General features: G+C 35.3%; 1 protein-coding gene across 1 annotated transcript in view; it reads right to left on the reverse strand.

Annotated features, from left to right (window-relative positions):
* Eif4g (eukaryotic translation initiation factor 4 gamma) overlaps positions 1-16294 on the reverse strand; it is a 163969-nt gene that overhangs the window by 29396 nt on the left and 118279 nt on the right.

Genomic DNA, 16294 nt, shown 5'->3' on the forward strand with positions numbered 1-16294 from the left:
GCAAAACAAAGAAAATTAGATAAACCGCTGAAAACTGCCGAATTTTGTCACAAAGCCGAACTCATTCACACCATTACCCATGCATACGGTCGTACGAACCCCCGGCCCTCCTCCTCGTGGAGCGACACTCCGGCCGAGCTCGTGCATCGGGCGACACTCTTTCACCTGTTTCCGGACGACTCCTTTACATTCACCCGCCGCGCTTACCGCCTCGCTAACTCGTACCCGGAAAGCCCAGATGCGGCCGACCCTACACAGCCTCTACTGCCCGCAACGGATAACCGCACTTATATAATGTGCAGGGAAACAAGCGGGTTGTTGACAATTTCTATACCGACGTCACAATTCTGACGTCAATCGCTTTTGTTTTGTTTACGTTTTAGCGGTGTATTAGGTGTGTGTATACATCGCTGAGTTGCTGTGTGTCTTCCTTCCTATTAATGCTATCAGTTTGTGGGTGTATATGTATCATTTAGAAAATCAATTTTTTGTTTAGATTGGGCTCTTTATTTTTTATGTCAAAATTATCAAAATTTAATGTGTGATTATAGTGTGTTTGGTGTTTGAACATGATGGTTGTTCATTTGATTTTATTGTGAACAATTTTTTCTTTATATATTTTTCTATAAATACATTTGGATAACTATTATCAAACAGTAGCTTTCTGACAACATCGATGTTTTTATTGTAAAATTTCTTATTTTTTAGTTTTATCGCTCTGTCGACGACATTGTACACCATGGCAATTATCTGTGTGTTTGGATGTTGAGCTGAATAGTTCAAAATTCTGCCTGAGAATGTTGGTTTTGTGTACCAGTCTGTTATTAATTTGTTTTCTTATTATTAGAACGTCTAGAAAGCTTATGGAATTACTATTTTCAATTGCGTGAGTAAATTGTAGTCTATCGTTGTATGAGTTAAATGTTTTCAAGGGTTTCGTAAATTTTGTCATTCGGAATACATGTGATAATGTCATCGACATATCGGAAAAAGAAAATTGGTTGGAAAGATAGTTTTGATAGACAATCGGTCTCGAGGTCATCCATAACAATGTCTGGGAATAGAGATCGGAACGGAGATCGGCCAAAAAGTTGTTTGTAGAATTTTCCGTTAAATTGAGAATAAGTGTTTTCCATAAGTAGTTCGCTAGCTAACAAAATTTCATCGAGAGGTATTTCGGATTTTTATGCGATTTGCGCGGACCTCTTTTCAATGCTTTTTTTGACGAGTGTCTTGTCGATATTTGTATATAGCGATTTTACATTAGGACTGATTAAACAGTGATTTTGTTTTTGTGTGTATCCTGATGAGGGTGTCATTGTCCACCAAATCGTCGGAGGAAGAATAAAGAAAAACCTTGGGTTTTTTCTCTTCTTCCTCACACACAAATTGCCTCAGGAAGACCGACAGAGCCAAAATCACTCTATTTTTAAATATCCACCGAGTGATCGAGTTAACGTAGGAGAATTACTACTCTCTCTACACATAATTGTACTAAAAATCAAATTCTGGCTATGCCAATATAAAATCTATAAATTTAGACGTGGTTTGAAATAGGTCGAGCTTTCTACAATTAATAATACACTTTTCAGTACTTAAAACCCTTTATTCATGATTACAGCTATGTACCAGTTTTGCAACGCTGGGTGATTTTATATGATATTTAATATATAACCGTTTTTTACATCAAAACAAGATAGTTTGTTATAATTTCAAGCATTTTTAATTGTTTGGATTGGTTTTGACCACCAGGTAAATAATTTTCATATTAATTATCTAACTTGGATTAAATTTCCACCCAAGGAAAATATTCATTTTAGGTTATACTTGATCTTTTTATTCCAAATTTCTTTTATTAAAATCTAATTAACTATGATAAAGTTATGCCATTACACGAGTATTTAGACGTATGAACTTATAAACTTATATAAAATAGCAAATGATTTTTAGATATACGACTGATGGAACTAGTATGTTAATAATAAGGAATTTTTTATTTCACTTTTTAATTTAATTGTTGACTGCATATCTGCATGTTTTTTTAACATAACGAGCCTAGAAATTGTTTCAACCTACTAGTACAACCTCTATAATCATACATTAGATGATTCGGTAAATCTAAGTACTTTACACTAACGATATATATAGTCATACAAGTTTTTTTCTCTTTATTACCTTAATGCAATGTCTGTATACGCACAGTTGCATTTTTATAATTCTTATACAATTTCATGGTTAAAATATGTAGTGGAAAAAATTAGTAATTACATGTTTGCCTGACAATGTGAAAATTTAATGATAAAGTTAAAGTTACAGAAGTTGCCTGTCATCGTTAAACAGGTTATGTAATAGAAAAAAATGTTATATATTATCTTTTATAACGAAATAACAGTATAATGCGAAAAAAGCACGTATTAGTTACTTTCTTTGTTTTTCTAGTTTGACGAAAGGCACCTTCTTTCAAAGAAAAAACTTGTATAACTATATGTATCGATAGTGTAAAGTACGTAGATTTAACTTATCATCTCGATGGCTGAGTGGAATAAACCCGTATCGTGGCGGCGACTCCGAGAACGTCGTGTCGTAGCGGTATCTTCGGAAACGTCGTATCGTGGCGGCGACTCCGAGAACGTCGTGTCGTAGCGGTGTCTTCGGAAATGTCGTATCGTGGCGGCGACTCCGAGAACGTCGTATTGTGTCGGCGTCTTCGGAAACGTCGTATCGTAAACGCGATTTTCTTTTCTCTAATTTTGTAGTGCCAGCACTGCGCGAATTTTAAATATGACTTAACATGGTATGAAATGTGCGTGAAAAATTCTAAAAAAATATCAGAATCACTTATTTTTCTTTGCTTTTGCTCATAAAAATAATTTTTTCAAATTCTACAGGAAATTTCCAAAAAAAAGGTATTTATTAGTTTTTACCTAAAATGCTTCTATCATGCCTTAAAAAATCATTAAAGTTGGCTATTTCAGTGAAAATTACAAAAATCTCAATTATTGATACGGCTATATCTTTGCTTAGGGGGCAATTAGAGGTCTGAAATATTTTGTGTGTTCTTTTGGGGATATATTGGACCTGAAAAAAATTTTGGCTGAGAATTGAAACATTTTTCTACGGGTTGGCATGAAATAGCCCATATATACATATTTATATTTGTTACTATACTATTATTATTGTAACTACATTTATCACTAGTGAACATTTTTAAATTTTCTTTTTATGTTGTCTTTGATACAGCAACATATAACTGACCATGGCCATCGATATGGGTTGCCCTTCCCTTTTTTGTAAAGAGATTTGTCAACAAATCATAATGCAATTAAGCTGACAAGGAAAGGTACCCAACCCGAACTCACCGATTTTGATGATTTTCATATATGTTGTAGAACATAAAAAAAATAAGAGAAACGTATTTTTTTTATCGGCTAATTTTCACTTTTAAGGGGTAAAAACCTCCCCTAAAGTTAACCCCCAAAAAGCGTTTTTTTTAAATATCTCGGCTTAAAATTAATATTTTTCAATGAAACAAATTGGAGGTTATTTCTTACAAAAAGAGCAAGTATTTCATGGTGATTTGAAGAGTAAGGTTAGCATCCCCTATTTTTTAGGGGTTGAAAACATATATTTTTTGGCATAATTTTATAATAAAAATGTTTAAACCGACTAAAAAAAATTGGAAAAAATGTTTAAACATCCTTAATAACCAAATTTAGTTGACGTCTTTCGGTGTTTTCATAAATATTACCTCTAAGGGGGTAAACCACCCCTAACACAAAATAACTGTAAATATGTAATTCAATACATAATATTTCGTAGAAAGTTTGTATATAGAGGTTTTCGAGGTCGTTGATTACAAATCTGTTATCAGATTTTGAAAATTCAATATGGCGGATCCAATATAGCGGACGGAAATATCGAAAAAAAATTTTATATAATAAAAAAGTTTTAAACAACTAAAAAATTTGGAAAAAATTTGTAAACATCTATAATAAACAAATTAAGTTTTTCGGTTTTTTCATAGATACTTCCCCTTAGGGGGGTAAACCACCCCTAACACAAAATAACTATAAGTATACTTCAATCCATAATATTTTGTAGAAGGTTTGTATATAGAGGTTTTCGAGGTCGCTGATTACAAATCTGTTATCAGATTTTGAAAATTCATAATGGCGGATCCAATATGGTGGACGGAAATATGGAAAAAAAATTTTAACTTTCAAAAAAACTTGTTTACAAATGTGTGATCTTTGTAGCCTGTACATGTAAACTAAAGAGCCTTAAACCCTAAATCCCTAAAGAACAAATAGGCTAAATGGTTGTGCATTTTAACCAAACGACTCCAAACCCCTAACCTCCAGACAAGCCTAAGGCCTATGCTTTACCGTAGACACGAGTATAGACATATTACCGATATTTTATTCTATCATTTTGTATGTAACAAATAACGTCTCGTTTTATGTTTCAATCAAAGATTATTTATTTTTCTGCTTTTATAAATTAGCATAATTTCAAAAGTAATTTCATAAATTATAAAGTATTTCATAAATTGCATAATTATATAATTTTATAAATTCAAAAAGTCCACACTTTTTTGCAAATGAAAAAACATAGGTTAATAAAATTAGTTTATCAAACTCTTTTGCGTTTTGTAATAAAATTTAATGTTGTCAAACTTGGGAGTTTTTCATTGTTACAATTATTTCGTAAGCCAAACGTTTTTTAGATGAATTCTCGAAGTAATGATTATTGTATCTATAGTAAAATATTTACAGTCTGGAATACCATAATAATACTATTTGATACGATTTAATGAATTTATCAAAAAATCTAAATTTAATAATAAATATTATTCTAATTATTATTATTATTTTTCATTATCATTGCTATTATCAGTATTACTGTTATTATTGCTATTGCAATTATGCTTATTCTTCTTCTTATTATTATTATTATTATATTACTATGATAATTTTTGTTATTGGTAAAAATACATAAAAGAATATTAATACTCGAACTTCATTTGCAATTAAAGAACACGTTGTTATTGAAAGGGAATTTTATATGCATTCATTAGTTTAATGAATGTTATCGTACATTCAATGATAATTCCACAGATAAATGTCTTTCACTCATAAAAGTTGTTGACAATATGTGCGAATCAGTATGTTCTTTTTTTAGATTGTTTTCATCGAGTGTTTACCTCAGCTGCCTGTGTTATTTTTTAGGCAGTGAGTGAGTTTTGTGGGTATTCTAGTTCGATACCGGAAAGTACGAATAGTACGTCTTTTTGTTTGTCAGTGGTATCATACAGTTGTAGAAAATTTTCTTTAGTGATTTTATATAGATTTACATTATTCAATTTCAAAGTGAATAAAAGTTGAATAAAACCAAAAATAGAGTTTTCCGAACATCACAAAGTGGAACGAGAATTCTTCTCCAATGCATAAATTAATGATTTGATTCAATTTACATTCACTCGTTTTATTCTGGTAGAAATGTAGCAGTCGTGCCTTACATGCAAAAACACAGCTTGTATAAATTTTACCGCTTGTTTTCATTTTAGATTGAAAAATGAAAATTAATCCGTTAAACGTTCTAAACTTATTATTAGCATACTTTCAAGCGTTAAACATACCAGATAGTGTCACGAATTATCACGAAACAGAGTTGGCCGAAAAAATAAAAGAAATTTTAATAGATGCAACACATCATTTCAACGATGTAGAAATGATTACTGATGACTCTTTGGATTTTCAAGAAGAGTATAAAGACCATAATGTGGAAATAATTGATGATGAAGTGCATCATTTTCCTGATCCGGATATAGCACCAACAAATCAATGTACAGCAGATAATGAAGAACTAGATTTTGAATCCAAAAAAAGAGCTGTAGAATTTTGGAGAAGTAGCAAAACGAAGCAAAATTTAAGTCTCAAAACAGTGCAAAACAGATTCAAAAAAGTATCATCTATTAGTCAGCTACGTCGTTGGGCTCATTCAATTAATAAAGGTGGCACGTATAGAGAAAAAGTAGCACAAATTTGTCAGTATACCCTGGATAATTTTCAAGCAGCTCTCGACAGTGGTTCAATTATCCATGATGAAACATTGGTTACTCAAATTTAAGCAAGCACACCGAATAGTTTCTAGGAAAATAAATAAGTTCATAACAAGAAAAACACTAGAAAGTAGTGCAGAACTTACGGCTAAAGCTGAAGCATTTATCGATGACGTTAAATCGTGTATACCAAGGATTGGACTCGAAAATTTGTATAATACAGATCAGAGCGGATTTCAGCTAGAAATGCATTCTGGAAGAACATTAGCAGTAGAAGGAGAAAAGCAAGTGCAATGTCTGGTACAGTCAATTTCAGCAACAACGCATAGTTATACTATACAGCCACTAATATCAGCTACTGGACAACTGTTGTCACCGCTATTTCTTGTTTTAAAGGAACCAAGTGGCAAGTTTGGCCCTATTGTAGAACAAAACATATTTATACCAGAAAACGTGTACGTGGAAGCATCCAAATCTGGAAAATTAACAACAAGTAAGGGAACTAATAACAATTTTTACATTGTAATATCGTTGATCAGTTAATTAGTAAGTCGTTTAATTGCAGATCACTTCAAAATCTGGTTGGAAAAAATATTTTATCCCTATGTAGGCCATCACTCAATACTATTACTTGATTCTTGGAGTGGTCATTGTGACAAAGTTATAGAAGAAACAATGCCACAAAATAAAATTATTAACATAAAAAAATTCCAACTGGAACCACAGGAAAAATACAACCACTTGATGTCTATGGATTCCGTATTTGGAAAAACTTTGTCCGAACATTTTCTGATAATGTAATGTTAATGGATCATGATATGAATTTACATGTGAGAAATAATATAATTAAACTTCAATCATTGGTTCACAACCAACTGTCTTCACCGAGATATATAGATTTGTTTAAATATTCCTGGTATAAAAGCGGTTACGTCAATGAAAAACCAGATAAATTTGATAATCCTATAGATTTCAGTTTTGGAAAGTCTTGTGCAACACATTGTGAAATAGAAGGGTGCACAACCATTGCAATTGTACGATGTGGTTGGTGCAAAAAAGCATTGTGCTTTAAACACTTTTATGAGGACTACCATTATTGTAAAAACATCGTAAAATAGTATATTTTATGCTCAATACAAAAAATGCACTATGGCAAAAGATAAAAGATTGTAGATTATTATTATACTCTAATATTATAAACAAAAATACATTATAAGTTGAATTTACAATAAAGGAATTTCAATAACATTCTGATAACAATTTCTACGGAAATTATAAAACTGCTTCACACACAGAATTTTCTTGTTTACAAATTTAGGAATTTGAGGTGGTTTGGTTAAAAAGCACAACCATTTAGCCTATTTGTTCTTTAGGGCTTTAGGGTTTAAGGCTCTTTAGTTCACATGTACAGGCTACAAAGATAACACATTTATAACAAGTTTTTATGAAAGTTAAAATTTTTTTTCGACATTTTCGTCCACCATATTGGATCCGCCATTTTGAATTTTCAAAATCTGATAACAGATTTGTAATCAGCGACCTCGAAAACCTCTATATACAAACCTTCTACAAAATATTATGGATTGAAGTATACTTATAGTTATTTTGTGTTAGGGGTGGTTTACCCCCTAAAGGGTAGTATCTATGAAAAAATCGAAAAACTTAATTTGTTTATTATAGATGTTTACAAATTTTTTCCAATTTTTTTAGTCGTTTAAAACTTTTTTATTATATAAAATTTTTTTTCGATATTTCCGTCCGCCATATTGGATCCGCCATTTTGAATTTTCAAAATCTGATAACAGATTTGTAATCAGCGACCTCGAAAACCTCTATATACAAACTTTCTACGAAATATTATGTATTGAATTACATATTTACAGTTATTTTGTGTTAGGGGTGGTTTACCCCCTTAGGGGTAATATTTATGAAAACACCGAAAGACGTCAACTAAATTTTGTTATTAAGGATGTTTAAACATTTTTTCCAATTTTTTTTAGTCGGTTTAAACATTTTTATTATAAAATTATGCCAAAAAATATATGTTTTCAACCCCTAAAAAATAGGGGATGCTACTCTTACTCTTCAAATCACCATGAAATACTTGCTCTTTTTGTAAGAAATAACCTCCAATTTGTTTCATTGAAAAATATTAATTTTAAGCCGAGATATTTAAAAAAAACGCTTTTTGGGGGTTAACTTTAGGGTAGGTTTTTACCCCTTAAAAGTGAAAATTAGCCGATAAAAAAAAAATACGTGTCTCTTATTTTTTTATGTTCTACAACATATATGAAAATCATCAAAATCGGTGAGTTCGGGTTGGGTACCTTTCCTTGTGAGTACAATTTATGTTAATAATGTATTTTATCAATTTCTATCATTTCTTTATAATTATGGTTCCGTAATAGCACCAAATCTTTTTAAAATGTTTCAAAAACGTTTTTTCTTGAAACCTGAATACGTTTGTGGATTTTATAAACATTTTTAAAACATTACAAAATTATAACAAAAGTCGTTTTAAAACATAAATGTCCGCTAAACAAAATTTAACATACACATTAAAACGTTTTATAAACCTTTATAAAATGCTTTAAAATAACTTAATAACTAAAAAATACTTGGGTAAGAAATGGTTGCCCTTTTTGGAAAAAACCATCCGGTTGGTAGAATAAAAAATGGCAACTACTTTATTCCCAGATGTTATTTAAACAAATTGTTATTTTGCTTTTTAAAATCTCTTAAATTTAGTAATTTTGTAACGTTTTATAAACGTTTATAAAACTTTTTAATATGTATATTAAAATTCAATATATATATATATATATATAACATTTTAAACACCTTTATAAAACGTTTCACACACATAAATCTACAAACGTATTCAGGTTTTGAAAAAACGTTTTTAAAACATTTTAAAAAATTTGATGCTAATGGGGTTATTATCTTATTGTTAATTTATTTCAAAATGATATATTAGAAAGAGAAAGATATTTATATATAACAGTGGTATGCGCGAAATACTAGTAGGTTGAATAGAGTTAAGCCGCTGCATCGACTTCAACAGGAATAGAATCTCCTTTCCTTTTAACAGCCGAGTTTCTGCTAGTTACAGTAGTGTGCGAGGAACCAGTCACTTTAGCTTATGAGCGTCTATTTGCGTTTTTTTTCTTGAATTTGTACATCGAGCGTATCCGGTCTTCACGAACGTCCTTTTCAGGACGGTTAACTTTTCTTTTGTATCGTGCGTCGCGTTGTGTGTGTAAGTTGTTCGAGCGGCGTGCTGTGTATTTTTCTTCGAGTGTTGGGACGTCGGCAACGAGCGAGCTTCCTCGATGTGCTGACCTTCACCCGGCGATCATCCCCTACGTGGCAGGGCTGAAAGGGTCTGTTCGTGGTCCAGGATAGATTTCCTCGAGACGTCGAGGCGTCTTGCGACCAAGGAAGGTGCATCCCACCGACGTGCGGCCAGGGCTTCTGGTCGAGCCGTGCACGTTCGTTGCGATTAAGGTAGGAGAGATCTCTAGCATGCGAAAAGGTACCTCGCGGCGATAATGTTAATTTTAATTGCATTTCTCTCTCTTTTTTGCTTATCTTAGCTTATCTTTTGATTTGCATAATTTCCTTTGTTTGAATAGTGTTTGATTGCTACGGTTTTTCTCTCTATCTCGTGAGAGTTTTTACGCTGGGGCCAGTCGTATTTTCTTCCGCGAAATTTGTGTAATATTGATTTGATTCCCCAGCATCCACTCACTTATTCCACCATTCTAAATTAGTACACATATATTTCAAATTCACTAGCTTTTCTTCAAAAGACGACCTCAACAAACTATTCCTACCTGAACTTATCGGCATCGAATAATCCTGCTCGCCGATTGCTTTTAACTTTTTTACTTTCAACTACTTTTGATGCGCAGACGCCAATACACTTAACATTTTCGTAAAATTTAAAAATTGCTCTAAGTTTTGTAAAGCAGCTGCATTCTGTAATTAGTCCACCTCAACCTTTGCCTCTTTTGCAACATCTGCACGTACTTTGCGACGTTGCAACGAGGAATTAGAGTCGATGCGGCAAAGTCCCAGTGAGCGAAAAAAATAAGCAAGTCAGCTTGTTGTTGACGGCGCCAGCCTGTCCTGAAGTTCGAGAAAGGGGCTAGCTAACCGTCAACGTTGGCGCGAGAACGATCATCATCGGCGCGCGCGCTGATTGGTCCTCTACATGTCGCGAGCCAATCAGCTAGCACCGATGCATGGCTCCGTATCCGCGCGGACTGCAAGCGAAGCGGTACCAGTAAGAAGTGCGGGCCCGGCGGATTTGAGAAGAGCGTGAGACAGCAGGCCCCACCTGGGAGGTAAGAGAGCAGCAACGGATAACTTGCCGGCGAAGGCAAGTTACCGACTGAGTGGCGCTAGTAGCCATAATATAAATAGTCTACCTGAGCGCTGTTAGATGGTGTGCGAGCATATAGCACAGGAGAGAGAGGGAGCGACACGGGTATGTAAGGAGCCCCGGAGCCAGCAGCGAGCATTAATGATCTAAATCTCAAACTGAGTACGTGACGAAGGGTAGCTCTCGCTTCCAGCTCCGGTCTTCTCCTACCCAGTAGTCTATGAGCCCCAGGCTCTCGAAAAGTATGCGTGCAGTCCATTCCGTCCTCCTATAGCTTCAGAGATTCAGTATCGTATGTTAATTCAGTTAAAAGAATAAATGTTTACAATTTATGAATATAATATAAACTATAGCTTAACCTATTTATTGAACATTATCATCCACTCTTCCCCCCCCCCCATCAGGTGTTCCACTATTAATCTCCTGCCACACACGTGCAGCTCTTCTCTAGTGGCTCTTCCACTTTAGAGGATAGGGAAGGCTTATGTCTACTCAAATGACAGATGCGGAGTGGATCTAAGTCACTCATCATTCTTCGAGTGTGTTTATCTCCTCATTACTAACCTCGGATCACGAATCTCACGCGGTCGCGTACTAACCATCCGCGAACCATTTTATTGGCATCCGAACAAGGACCAGGGTTTGATATAATACGGGGAGATTATTCAAGGGAGATCATTGAGACATTTAAACACTTAGTTACACATGAATGATTCCTTTTCTTCAAATATCGCTCGCAGAGCAACAATCTTTGTAAGGCAGTCTGGGCGCTAATTAAGCGCAGCACACGTGATCTCGAATACCTCGAAAAGCTTGATCGGAATGTGAAGACCTGCCATAGGAACGTATTGAATCTCGACAGGGATCTGTGCGTCTTAGAAAAAAGATTCGATGAATTCATCAAAGGAGAAGCCGAAACTAGCAAACGGATCGAAACAATATCGGCGCGTACTGATAAAAGATTCCGAATCGCGAACGAACGATTCTCTCTACTCATTCGAACTCATTCGAATTAGAGCTGTTAAAGATAACCGATGAAATGAGCAAATTAATGCTCCACGAGCCTACATATAATTGAGTGTATTACGAGGATAGGTACCATCTAGGTGGCAATCTCAATCACCATAATTAGATAGTAGAAAGGGTCTCTCAAAAAAATTTGTTTTCCCTCTTTTCAATACAGCCTATTGGCCTTTTTTTAGTTATGTCTGCGGCATAATATATACTATTTCAATATGGCAGAAGCCACAGGTAGAACCCACAACAGACGCTTTATAGCCATCCAGAAATTACAAGATGAACATAACCCAGACAATACTGGAAAAGAGCTAGAATGGAAAAATGCTGTAGTGTATGAGCTTGCCACACTAGATAATAAACAAAGCACACTCGAAGAACGAGTAGAAAAATTAGAAACAAACGAGAAATAATATTCACTCGGAGAGCCACAAGTACGAACGAATTTTTTAAACACAAGCAGTTCGACGCCATCGAGCGCATAGACGCTCTAGCCTTAACTATAGAAGGAATCAAAAAAGAAAGCGACAATAATAAGATCAACAGACAATTAACAGCAGAGCCATGATAAAATGAAAAAAAAAGGCTAAAAACTGTCTAATCAAATTATGACGCTCTCTCTGACCAACAAATTAAACTACAGTCAAATTTTAACGAAATACGCAAACTGATCTAAACTACAGCATCGCAAACGGAACTATGTACGCGGATGCAGAAAATTAACGAAGCACAGGCAAGAGTCTACACGACTCGAAAAATCAATCAAAATAAACGGTGGCTCTATGGAATCTACGACGGATATCGCTAAACGTATGAAAATAGCAACGCCGAAATTCAAAGGTCTAGCAAGCGAAAGACCTATGAAATTCCTGTCAGAACTAGAGAATTATATTAAGTTGGTCAAACCGGAAGACTATGAACTAAAATACGTAATATCTCAAGCCTTGGAAGGCGACACGCACAACTGGTGGTATCTGCTCCAAGCAGAGGTGGATAGTTTCAAGACGTTTTCGACGCGCTTCAGGAAACGTTAGTGGAACAATCAGATCCAGAGAACGAATGACCATTAAGTAGAATTTGGACAATACAGCCCTGGGTTGCAAAGCCGTGTCAGCTATGCCACTTATATGTTCGGTCTAGCCCGCGAGCTAGAGCTAAATATAGAAGAATACGCGAGCACGAGAACGAGCATGAAATCCACTAGTTCTCTCACGGTTGTCAATGAACAACGTTGACGTGCAAGAGTGAACCGTGTTCTCCTCTGTTTGTTGACATCAGGACAAAACAAAGAGACTGGGAGAGTCTTTCAAGTGTGCGAAAGTGCGCGTGTGGTGTAGGTGCAGCGTGTTGGCACTAGGAATTGCCAAAGCCTAGGACGAGTCAGCGGCCGAGTTAGGATGCCAGCCAGTCCACCACATCAAAAGGACCAGGGTAAGCAGTAGCGACGGCGAGGAAGACCCGAAACAGCCAGCTACCGCAAGGCCCAGGAGTCTAGGAGGCGGCCACGGGAGCACCGACGGCCGTCCAACAGGATCCTTGAGAGAAAAGAGATAGAGAGTGAGTGCGAGAGAGCCAGCCGTCAGTGAACTGGATCTGGGTCTGCAGCCTGTTGTCTGCTGCACGAGCGCGGCTCGTGTGTGTGCGTGCGTGCGTGCATAAGCCCTGCATGTCTACATTGCCTGTGGAAAGCACTACAGCCACCGCGTTGTAGGAAAGGGCTGGACAAAATAGTGAACTGTAATTATTGTGAGTAATCAGTTTCCCCTATCCCCGCGTTCTCCTAAACGTTTTCAATTGCGCCAAATCTTACGAATAAAGAAAAATCCTAGTGCATGCAAGGTACAAGGTGTTGCGCACCTGTGTTGGGAGGCACAGCATCATAACTTCTAAGTATGAAATATTGTCATTTAAATCCACACCTTCGGTCTCCTAATCTTGTGTAAGCTACTCAGAGCCCTTCCATAACAAAAAAGACTGCTTGCAGCTGTACTGTCTCGAACCCTCTGGTTGCACAATCAGCTGGATTATTCTGCAACTGGACATATCTTCATTTTGCTCCAGGTGGAGTCAACATTATTTTGTTAGCTCTGTTTGCCACTTGGACGGATGACTTTTAACCAATCCAATACAAATTGAGTCTGAACAACACTAAATAGCACTCAGCTCCAGGACCAAACCATCTAATATACGATTCAGAAATTTTACAAGCGGTCACAGTTCTGTCATGTGACTATATCCACCGAAGAACTGTAGCCTTAGCAATATATCTTTCTCACCCACTTTCAATCCTGGACGAATTATGTCAGCATACACTTCAGCGATCAATATCGACGCTTCCTACAAAGGCTAGCACAAATTAGATTTTCAGTATTCCTCACAAGAAAGGACTATGCTAAACAAAATAAGATAAAAAAATGTGAGTAGGGCTAATCATTGTAGGAAGCAAAGATTTGTTCGAACTTTTTGAACCTCTGAGAAATTTAAAGAAGCAGATTTATCCTTGCCTGCTGTCGATGTGTCACCTGATCTGATTCCTTAAGAAAGCTCTGTATATAGTTAAAAGTTATAAATAGAACACCAGCTGATGGACGTAGTCAACTAAATCTAAAATTTAGAACACATGAAAAAAAATGAGCCTTTGCACAAGACGCAATCACTACCGTTTAGAGTATAAACTTTGTCAAAAGAAGTAAACGTATTGGTACCAGAAACATTTACGGAGACTGATTTCTGCTCGTAGTCTTGTTTACAATCTGAGCTTTTTGGACACTGTCCTACGAGACTTGGATTGAGCTCAATCAAAGGAGCTGATTGCCATTTCTAAACAGGTGTAGTAGCTTAGACACAAGATACCGGTCCCTCAATCTTTGTTATCAATTTTTAACGTCGAGATACGACACTTTCATAAAATACCGCACAAATTCGTCCTAATATCTATCTAAAGTACCGAATCTAGATTTACAAAAAGCTTCCCACCATTCCTTGTCTTGCCCGTTTTACGCATAGAATTAGTAACGACGAGAAACGCTGCAAGCTATTATACTAAATACCTGCCTTTATTGAAGAACTGGAGCGATAACGAACACAAGCGCAGACAGCTACTGGTAATAAGCAAGATAGGGAGCAAGAGAGAAAAGGTACTCTCCTGCTAACGTTACTACAACCAACTATTCCGGTGCCAATGAAGCCCACCTACTTCCAGCGTCAAAAATGGCTATCGGAAAAAGTCTGGCTAAACAGCGTCCGTCTTCTCCAAACACATCAAACTCTCAAAATGATTGTCGACGGTCAGTGTCCCTCTTAAGAGTTGTGATTAAGGGGATGTCGCTAAAAACACTATTTTTCTATTACATATAACTCTTAAAATAAAGCTTGTAATGAAAAACCAAGCTTGTAGCGCTCTTGTGTTATGTTTAATAAATCATTCTATTAAGGGAAATTTCGATCAAACGTTTAGTTTTTCTAAAATCTTGGGAATACGAACAGATGTTTACGCGTACTCCTGCGATTGCAGCGCCAACTTTAAAATCTAATTTTACATAAAACTTTTTAAATAAAGCTTGCAAATAAAAAACCGAGTCTGAAGCGCCGTAATGTTAAGTTTAATAAATCGTTCTACCGAAAGAAAATTTCGATCGTACTTTTTGTTTTTCTTAAAGTTTGGAAATACAAAATACCTCGTGGCGGATTTGCAAAGCTTTAGCGCCGACACCCCATCAAACTTAAAGTCTAATTAACTTTTTCTTTTGGAGAGATACTACATTAAACTCAATAGGATAACGCTGTGCTGTTTACATTAATTGAAAATAAAGTAATAAAAAGTTTAATGTTAAATTAAGATACTATTTAGTTTTACGGTTAACGCTGGGATCGCGTAAACACCAATTCGTATTTCAAAAATTGTTGAAAATTTAAGAGTCTAATTGACAACCTTTTGCAGTAGAATAATTCTTTGAATATATCTCTATTATGATCTGATCTCGGTTTTTCATATTCTCGCTCCCTACAAAGACTAGCACTTTTCAAATTCCCCTGGAATCCCCCCCCCCCCCCCCCCGGGGCTTTACGCTAAAAAATTGATGATATATATAAACGCCGAAGTAGTACATAGTACATAGTAACATTCACATGCAAAGAGTCAGCTAGTACAACAATTATTAAAGTTTTTCTCATACTATAAAGAGCAGTAGTTTGAGCCCTGAAACGTGCTAGTCGTCGCGGCAAACAACGAAACATACTAGTCATCGACGCGAGTTCTGAAATCTACTACTCTTCGTAGGGACCGACGATATATACTTTATTTAAAAGTTAACTTTATTTAAAAAAGTTTTATGGACCAGAAAAATAATATTTTCAGCCTTTCATTGTAAAAGCGTTTCGATAAAATATTTGTAACAATAAAAAGCTGCATTTTGAAAATATCTACAACTTTTTTACATCTGATAAATATGAATAAGAAACAAAACTGGGAGAGTGTAAATAATTCAACCTTGTAAATAATTCACCAAATCGATGTTAATGACGTTTCGTCGGTATAAAATTAAAAAAAAAACATTTGCCAATTCTTTGGCACGCTTCCTCCAACAAAATTTATAGTTCAAAAAGATAAAATATTGTTTAAATATACAGTATAATTATAATTTTAAAATATTTTCGATCTTACTTATTTTACATACAGGCTGGGCCATTTTAATCAAACCAGTCTAATAACTCCTAAATTAAGCAATGAACAGAAAAATTGTTCAGATGAAAGTTGTCCAGGATCAAGGGGGACATCTTTTTGTGCAATTAGTTTTGACCTTAAAATCAAATTTGAAGGTCATTTGGAG

This window comes from Nasonia vitripennis (assembly GCF_009193385.2).
Source record: "Nasonia vitripennis strain AsymCx chromosome 1 unlocalized genomic scaffold, Nvit_psr_1.1 chr1_random0002, whole genome shotgun sequence".
NCBI lineage: Eukaryota > Metazoa > Arthropoda > Insecta > Hymenoptera > Pteromalidae > Nasonia > Nasonia vitripennis.